We start from the raw sequence: 9,440 nt of genomic DNA on the forward strand, positions 1-9,440 counted from the left end.
ATTAATGCCCATCGCTCTACCTCATCAATTGCTTCCTGTACCTTCCTGACTATGTATGGCACATTTCTTCCCCTCTTCTGTAAGGCCCCTTCATCTACAAATAACGACATCCCAATATCTGTCCGTACCTGAGAGTGAACATCATTGATCATGATTGAGAACAACACAGGACTAATCAGGCTCCCATGCGGTGTACCGTTATCCACCAGGTAAGCTGCCTGATAGAGACTTCTCCACCCTCACCTTGATAGACCTTCAGAACAGGAAGTCCTTTATCCAGTTGTATGTTCGTCCTCCTACCCCCATAATATCAAGCTTGATTAGCAACCCCTCCTTCCACATCATACCATAAGCCTTCTCCACATCAAAAAAGACAATTACAACAGTGTCCTTGTTCACCAGTGCATTGCATGTCAATCAACAGGGAAAATGCATTATGTTATTCACATAACACAAAAGTATTGGGCCAATGATATTGTATGAGTCATTTTTTCCTAACTGAATATTGTATGTGTATGTATATTACTGTAAATATTGATCACATTCCAAGTGTATGACCATATATTTTAATACATTGAATGTTAATATTGTGAAACTATGTTATACATTTTTTACCTCCTGTTTCAGGAAGTGATGTCACTGAGTACTTCCACCCACACCTGGGATATGGATGCCTGATGAAGGCCTAAGGGTCGAAATGTTGTTGTAAATAAATATCARCTGGGAGCATGAGCAGCAGTGTGCTCGTTTTCCTTTCTGTTTTCCATTGTATGAGTACTACCCATTGTTGTTTGATTGGCTACCTGTCATTACAGGCCCCGCCTCCCTTGTCTGTCCCTCAAGATGGCGCCGGCTCAAACCGAGTCCTTAGGAAACTTTTCACAAGCATTTTGCTACACTCGCAATAACATCTGCAAACCATGTGTATGTGACCAATACAATTTGATTTGATTTGAAGAGAAGTGCAGCCTCCAGTCAAGATTGCAAAATGTACGAGATTTGATGTCAGACAAGTTACAGGGTGTGTTGAGCGGTCGTGTCCCGTCCTTTCAGGCTTTTAGGCTGAGGTAGGACTAGATACTGTAGTTTTAAATAGTGGAGTAAGGTGGTGGGTTTTTAATGAGTGTAGMGTTAGATGGTAGGGTATTGGTTGACTTATTTCCCTTTGTCCAAGGAAAGTATAAAGGAGTTTTACTCCAGTCTAGTTGGTGGCGGTAATGCAACATTTATTGGATGCCAACCGCCGTTAAACCTCATGAAGAAGAAGAACGGGATGGCAAAATCATAGCAATATTCAAGGTATGACTGGCTTTCTTTCAAAAAGTTGGTGCTATTTACAAATATAAACACTTTGAAAAATAATATTTTGATATAATGTGTATATGTCACGTTTTGCGGGAACAGTAAATAGTTTTGTATATTCCATTACGCCCACTGTTTACTGTATCACTACAGCAGCCTAACTAACGATAGAATGCTAGCACATCATATGAGATCACACTCTCTGAACAGAAATCGTATGTCATCGTCAGACTAGACTTGAGTTTTACAGTCTATTGATATGATTTCTTCCCACACTGTACCCACCCTGTGTGTCCTGTTTGTGCTAAAGACAAAATTGATGCTTTGGCCTCCCGAGTGGCGCAGTGGTCTAAAGAACTGCATCGCAGTGCTTGAGGTGTCACTACAGACCTGGTGTTTGATCCCAGGTTGTGTCACAGCCAGCCGTAACCAGGAGACCCATGAGGCGGCGCACAATCGGTCCAGTGTTGTCCGGGTTAGGGGAGGGTTTGGCTGGCCGGGATTTCCTTGTCCCATTGCGCTCTAGCTACTCCTTGTGGCGGGCCGGGCGCCTGCAAGCTGACSTCGTCGCCAGCTGGACGGTGTTTCCTCCGACCCATTGGTGCGGCTCGCTTCCGGGTTAAGGCGAGCAGTGTGTCAAGAAGCAGTGTGGCTTGGCAGGGTCGTGTTTCAGAGGACGCATGGCTCTCGACCTTCGCCTCTCCCGAGTCCGTAGGGGAGTTGAAGCGATGGGACAAGACTGTAACTARCAATTGGGGAGAAAAAGGGGTAAAGTAAAACTTTTTTTTTGAATAACTGAAGCTTTGACATGACAGCAATCCTTGCTAAATGTTCTATTCTGGGGTTCACCTGGCCATGCCTGATGATKMKTCTCTCAGGTTCCCACTCTGATGAAAGCAACAGTAGATGATGAATCGCCTTGTCCTGGCTACCTATTTGAAGAAATCGGAAGTATCCTTTTAACCCCATCACCTCCCACTGTATGATGATACAGTACTGTGTTCTGATATGAAAGATCATTTAGCAAGATTCACCTCTTTTCAATGTCAACCCAAAGACAGTACAGTYTGCATCCTTTARCCTCCTGGCCGTGTAGAAATCTCCCAGGAGTCCACTGGGTGTGGTCAGTTCCTGTTGGAGTACCTGTTGAAGAGGCTGGAGGTAGAATCCTGCCATGTCAAAATAAAGGTGAGCTCAGCTAGCCAGGTTAGCAGGCTTTCACCTGCATTAAGAAACCCCAAACACTGAATTTTACCATAGTTTGTTAACTGAGGCTGAAGAGGAATCATGTAGAAGAATGCAGCTAATCTTCACCATAAATAATATCATCTATTAATCTGTTCCTCCTGAGCCTTATCCCTCTTCCCTTTCCATCGTTTCTGTCCTTCCAGGTTCTGAAGATCTTCGTCCATCTCTGTGGCCACGGATCGCCTCACTTTCTGACAGAACTTAGACGGAACTCCACCTTCATCCAGCAGGCCTCAGGTGAGATGATGAACATGACGATGATGATATGACCACTAACACACCTCACTGTCTCCATTTCATCTTTCTATTTACGACAGTAGCATTTCAGAGAGCCATGAGTGTTCTACTGAATCTGTGTTTTTCCCTTCAGTTTACAGTGGTCCCCCTGATCCCATCCATGGCATTGCTCTGTATCAGAAAGTGAGGGCCACAGCACAGGTAAGCCAACAAAATTGACAGACAATGTCTAAGCCAATCACTATCCCTCTATGTATCTCACACACACAATGCTAATCCTGTCATTATCTGTCTCCAGGACATAGTCAGGTTACTTTTCTCAGGCACAGCCTCTCCCCAGAGCAGCAAACTAGCCATGCCCAACATGGGTGAGTACATTATATTGTTGTTATTCCATGTTCTGCATGTCTACCTTACATTTACATGTTAGTCATTTAGCAGGTGCTCTTATCCAGCACTACTAACAATTAGTGCATTCATCTTAAGATAGCTAGGTGGGACAACCACATGTCTCAGTCATAGTAAGTAAGATTTTCCTCAATAAAGTAGCTATCAGCAAGGTCAGAGTTAGTAAGGGGGAGCTGTGCGATTATTTAAGATAAAATCAAATCAAATTTTATTGGTCACATACACGTGTTTAACAGATGTTACTGCGGGTGTAGCGAAATCCTTGTGTTTCTAGCTCCGACAGTGTAGTAATATCTAACAATTTCCCAACATATACCCAATACACACAAATCTAAGAATATAKAAATATATGGATGAGCAATGTCAGAGCGGCATAGACTAAGATACAGTAGAATAGTATAGAATACAGTATATACATATGAGATGAGTAATGCAAGATATGTAAACATTATTAAAGTGACTAGTGTTCCATTTATTAAAGTGGCCAGTAATTTCAAGTCTATGTCACACCCTGATCTGTTTCACCTGTCCTTGTGCTTGTCTCCACCCCATCCAGGTGTCACCCATCTTCCCCATTATCCCCTGGGTATTTATACCTGTGTTTTCTGTCTGTCTGTGCCAGTTAGTCTTGTTTTGTCAAGTCAACCAGRGTGTTACTCCATGCGCCTGCCTTTTCCTTTTCTCTGTTTTTTGCTAGTCCTCCTYGTTTTGACCCTTGCCTGCCTTGACTCTGTACCCGCCTGCCTGACCATGCTGCCTGCCCTGACCTCGAGCCTGCCTGCCACTCTGTACCTCCTGGACTCTGACCTTGTTATGATCRTTTGCCTGTCCACGACCATTCTCTTGCCTGCCCCTTGGATACTAATAAACATCAGGAACTCGAACCATCTGCCTCCCGTGTCTGCATCTGGGTCTCACCCTATGCCCTTATAGTCTATGTATATAGSCAGTAGCCTCTAACTGCTAGTGATGGCTATTTAACAGGCTATTTAATAGCCTTGAGATAGAAGCTGTTTTTCAGTCTCTCTGTCCCGGCTTTGATGCACCTGTACTGACCTTGCRTTCTGGATGATAGTGGGGTGAACAGGCAGTGGCTCGGGTGGTTGTTGTCTTTGATGATTMTTTGGGCCTTCCTGTGACATCGGGTGCTGTAGGTGTCCTGGAGGGCAGGTAGTTTGCCCCCGGTGAAGCGTTGGGCAGACCGCACCACCCTCTGGAGAGCCCTACYGTTGCCGTACCAAGTGGTGATACAGCCCGACAGGATGCTCTCAATTGTGCATCTGTAAAGGTTTGTGAGGGTTTTAGGTGCCAAGTCKAATTTCTTCAGAGGTTGAAGAGGCTCTGGTGCGCCTTCTTCTCTACACTGTCTGTGTGGGTGGACCATTTCAGTTTGTCAGTGATCTGTACGCAGAGGAACTTGATGCGTTCCACCTTCTCCACTGCGGTCCCGTCGATGTGGATAGAAGGGTGCTCCCCCTGCTGTTTCCTTAGGTCCACGATCATCTCCTTTCTTTTGTTGATGTTGAGTGCGAGGTTATTTTCCTGGCTCCCAGAGCCCTCACCTACTCCCTGTAGGCTGTCTCATCATTGTTGGTAATCAAGCCTACTACTGTTGTGTCATCTGCAAACTTGATAATTGAGTTGGAGGCGTGCTTGGCCACCCAGTCATGGGTGATCAGGGAGTACAGGAGGGGGCTGAGCACGCACCCTTGTGGGGCCCCAGTGCTGAGGATCAGTGGAGTGGAGGTGTTGTTTCCTACCTTCACCACCTGGGGGCGGCCCATCAGGAAGTCCAGGACTCAGTTGCACAGGGCGGGTTCAGACCCAGAGCCTCGAACTTAATGATGAGCTTGGAGGYTACTATGGTGTTGAATGCTGAGCTATAGTCAATGAAKAGCATTCGTACGTAGGTTTTCKCCTTGTCCAGATGGGATAGGGCATTGTGCAGTGTGATGGCGATTGCATCGTCTGTGGATCTATTGGGGCGGTAAGCAAATTTAAGTGGGTCTAGGGTGTCAGGTAAGGTAGAGGTGATAGGATTCTTGACAAGTCTCTCAAAGCACTTCATGATGACAGAAGTGTATTAGAGGACACAGGCTTCAGTGCGGGAAAGAGTCCAAAAGCTACTGCAGTTTGCCTTACCACTGACTGCTGGACATCAAGGGTAACCACTTCTTACATGTCGGTTACATGTCACTCCATTGAAGATTTATCGATGTCTAGCTGCCTTCTGGACTGCTTTGAGTTCAGCGACAGACACACCTAAGAGAACGTGGCAGAGGAACTGTTGAGTGGTCAGAGAATGGCAAGTAGATGGAAAAGTGGTCTGTTGTGTTAGCGACAATGCAGCTAACATAACCAAAGCCATGAACATTTTTAAATGGACCCATCATCCATGTCTTGCCCACACAATCAACCTGATTGTAAGAGATGCTCTGAAGGTGATGAAGCCCCATGAAGCCCAAAGGAGCACAGTAGGTGCTGAAAAACGAAAGTCTACACAACGCCAGATGGGGATGCCTGAGCTGAAGCCTAAACAAGACTGCACTACAAGGTGGAATTCAACATTTTATATATTGAAGCGGTTTCCAGAGTAAAAGGATGTCATCATCTCTACCCTGGCCATTGTCAATGCACCTGTTGATGCTCTAACCCAAGAGGAATGGGAGGTGGTGGAGGAGGTGTGCAGAGTCCTGGAACCCTTTGAGCAGGTCACTGTGGAAATCAGTGGAGAGAGGTACAGTAAGCAGGTATTACTACATCATTATTTAATCCAGTATTATATATGTATATGAGCAGTAGATGAGAATGTAGTATCAGTAGACAAAACATGAACCTGAACTAATAAGTTCAGCAAATGTAACCACAGGACATGTGACAAAGTTGATGGACACCCTATGTTCATCAATGGACAGAAAGTTCATCAATGGACAGAAAGTTCCACAGAATGGAATATAATCACGTGCTATCAGAAACCACTACACTTGACCCCAGGTTTAAGAAGTTAGCCTTCAGTGATGTCAGAGCGATTAAGGCTCTTCAAAGAATAACCTCAGCAGCAGGGAGGGCAGCCCCAGCAGTCAGCTGGCTCAGGCACCAGGGCAACAGGAAGAAGAGGATCAGATGGAGCAGAAGCACCAGCAGTAGTGCCACAAACGTCTGCTGTTTGACGAGAGAGCAACTGGGGATGCAGCAGGAAGGAATCCTCAGGAGATGCCGTAATGGAGGTTCGATCTTATTTGGAGGATCCACCCCTCCTCCAAAGATCTGCAGATCCTCTGAGCTGGTGGAAGAACAAGGCCTCTGTCTACCCACGGCTTACTAAAGTCATGACGGAGACTGCATAGTGGCCACATCGTTCCCTCTGAGAGGGTCTTCTGAAAACGGACAAATAATTACTGAGAGAAGAAACCGCATCAGCCCCTCGAAAGTGAGGCAGTTTGCATTTCTGAATGAAAATCTCTCATAAAAGCAAATATGGTCAGCATTGCCCCATGCTGCTGGTTATAACATGGCAATAAAGAAGAGAGGAAAAGAGGGATCAGTTTAATGTTTTAAGTGGGATGCTGCAGTTTTGCACATTGTATTTATTTTTCTTTAATATGGTGCAATATTCTATTATGCTGGTTCAGATTGTATTCGTTTTGAATGGTTAGATATATATGCACTTTGTTAATATACATTAAAAGTTATACTTTAAATGCAAATGTTTAATAGCATTATTTTTCATAACAAACCAATGCATTTTTAAAATACATTGTGGTTCAGGTAGAGTATGATTTAATTTAATTATAATTGTTTTAACACCAATCATAGTCAAACTGTTTGACTTGAAAAAATACAAAACATATTTTTTTTAAAGAGCCGTTTGGGAGCCAAAAGAGCCGGCCTCTCCTTGGTGAGCTGAGCCGAACAAGCCGGCTCACTGAAAAGAGCCGGAATGCCCATCACTGTGGGGACAGCAGACCTGGGATAGGGAGAGATTGAATATGTCCATAAACACACTAGCCAGCTGGTCTGCGCATGCTCTGAGGATGCGGCTCGGGATGCCGTCTGGGCCCGGCAGCCTTGTGAGGGTTAACGCGCTTAAATGTCTTACTCACGTCGGCCATGGAGAAGTAGAGCCCATAGTCCTTGGTAGCGAGCCGCGTCAGTGGCACCGTGTTATCCTCAAAGCGGGCGAAGAAGGTGTTTAGCTTGTCCGGAAGAAAGATATCAGTGTCCACGACATGGCTGGTTTTCCTTTAGTAGTCCGTGATTGTCTGTAGACCCTGCCACATACGTCTCGTGTCTGAGCCGTTGAATTGCGACTCRACTTTGTCTCTATTGTCTCTATACTGACGTTTTGCCTGTTTGCCTTGCGGAGGGAATAGCTACACTGTATTCTGCCATATTCCCAGTCACCTTGCCATGGTTAAATGCAGTGGTTCGTGCTTTCAGTTTTGCRCWAATAATATCCACGGTTTCTGGTTAGYGTAGGTTTTAATAGTCACAGTGGGTACAATATCTCCTTTACACTTCCTGATAAACTCAGTCACCATATCAGTATGTTTGTCGATATTATTCTTAGAAGCTACCCGGAACATATCCCAGTCCGCGTGATCAAAACAATCTTGAAGCGTGGATTCCGATTGGTCAGACCAGCATTGAATAGTCCTTAGCACGGGTACCTCCTGTTTGAATTTCTGCCTATAGGAAGTGAGGAYCAAAATGGAGTCGTGGTCAGATTTGCCGAAAGGAGGGCGGGCGAGGGCCTTGTAGGCATCCCGGAAGTTGGAGTAACAGTGGTCGAGTTTTAGCAGCGCAAGTACTACAGTCGATATGTTGATAGAACTTCGGCAGCCTTTTTCTCAAATTTGCTTTGTTAAAATCCCCAGCTACAATAAATTCAGCCTCAGGATATGTGGTTTCCAATTTGCAAAAAGTTCAGTGAAGTTTATTAGTGACAATTAATCTGGTGCAGAACACAAACACAGAGACAGGTAACAAACACCCACAAACTCCAACACAAAACAAGCCTCCTATATATGAGTCTCAATCAGAGACAACAACTACCATCTGCCTCTGATTAGGAGAACCACACACTAGGCTGACATAGAAACAGACAAATCTAACACACAACATAGAATCTCCCACCAGCTCCAACGTCCTGACACTAAACACATACAAAACAAGAGAAAACAGGTCAGGAACGTGACAGAACGATGACCTGTGGAACGGTCCGTTAGGACACTAAAACAGCTTACAGATGGTACACAACAATTAAGGTCACTGTTATGAAAACTTAGGACAATAAAAGAGGCCTTTCTACTGACTCTGAAAAAACATCAAAAGAAAGATGCCCACGGGGTGCTCTCTTGCGTCGAACCGCCTTAGGCATGCTGCAAGGAGGCAGGAGTTGACTGCAGATGTGGCCGGGCGAATGAATTGCAATGTCCGTTACTGCGAGACGCCTAGACATTGCGCTACATCAGAGCAGATATAGTGATCTGTGTTCTCTTTTAGGTCTGATTCATACAGCCGCTAGGAAATGGCTAGATACAAATGGTGATATCGTATGCAAGCACTAGGGATTAGGATACAATAGATTTGTTCGCCATCCCGAACAACACATGCGGCGTACAGGGTTACAGGATCTACACAGCAACAAACAAATGCGCGAGTTACACCAGACACACGAATCCATCTCACATCAGCTGCTCAGGACTGTCCCGCAACTAGGCTGAGAAGGCTGGACTGAGGCTTGTAGGCGGAATCGTTGTAAGGCAGTTCCTCACCAAAACTCAACCGTAACCAACTCGCCTATGCGCGATAATAGCCTCCAACAACGTGCAGCAAAGGACGTAGATCAGGGACCGGCAAAATTAGTGCAATTCTCACTCCAAAACATAGATGAGTCACTGGATATTAATGGTCGTTGCTCAATGGCTCAGCAGGGGTGATTATGGTCACGTATTATAGCCGTTTTACATATCGATGAGAGGAATGAGCGTTACACGAGCCTGTACTCTGGAGTCGGATTGATTTGGGGTGGAGGTCCGTTCATGTGCTGGGGCGGTGGTGTCACAGCATATCGGACTGGCTTGTTGTCATTGCAGGCAATCTCACGCTGTGCGTACAGGGAAGACCTCTCTCTCATGTGTACCTTCCTGCCCAGTGCTCATCTCTTGACCCTAGAGCTCCAGCACTATGACAATGCCACCAGTCATACTGCTGTTCTGGTGTGTTTCCTGCAAGACAAGAAA

This window comes from Salvelinus sp. IW2-2015, linkage group LG8, assembly GCF_002910315.2.
Source record: "Salvelinus sp. IW2-2015 linkage group LG8, ASM291031v2, whole genome shotgun sequence".
Lineage (NCBI taxonomy): Eukaryota > Metazoa > Chordata > Actinopteri > Salmoniformes > Salmonidae > Salvelinus > Salvelinus sp. IW2-2015.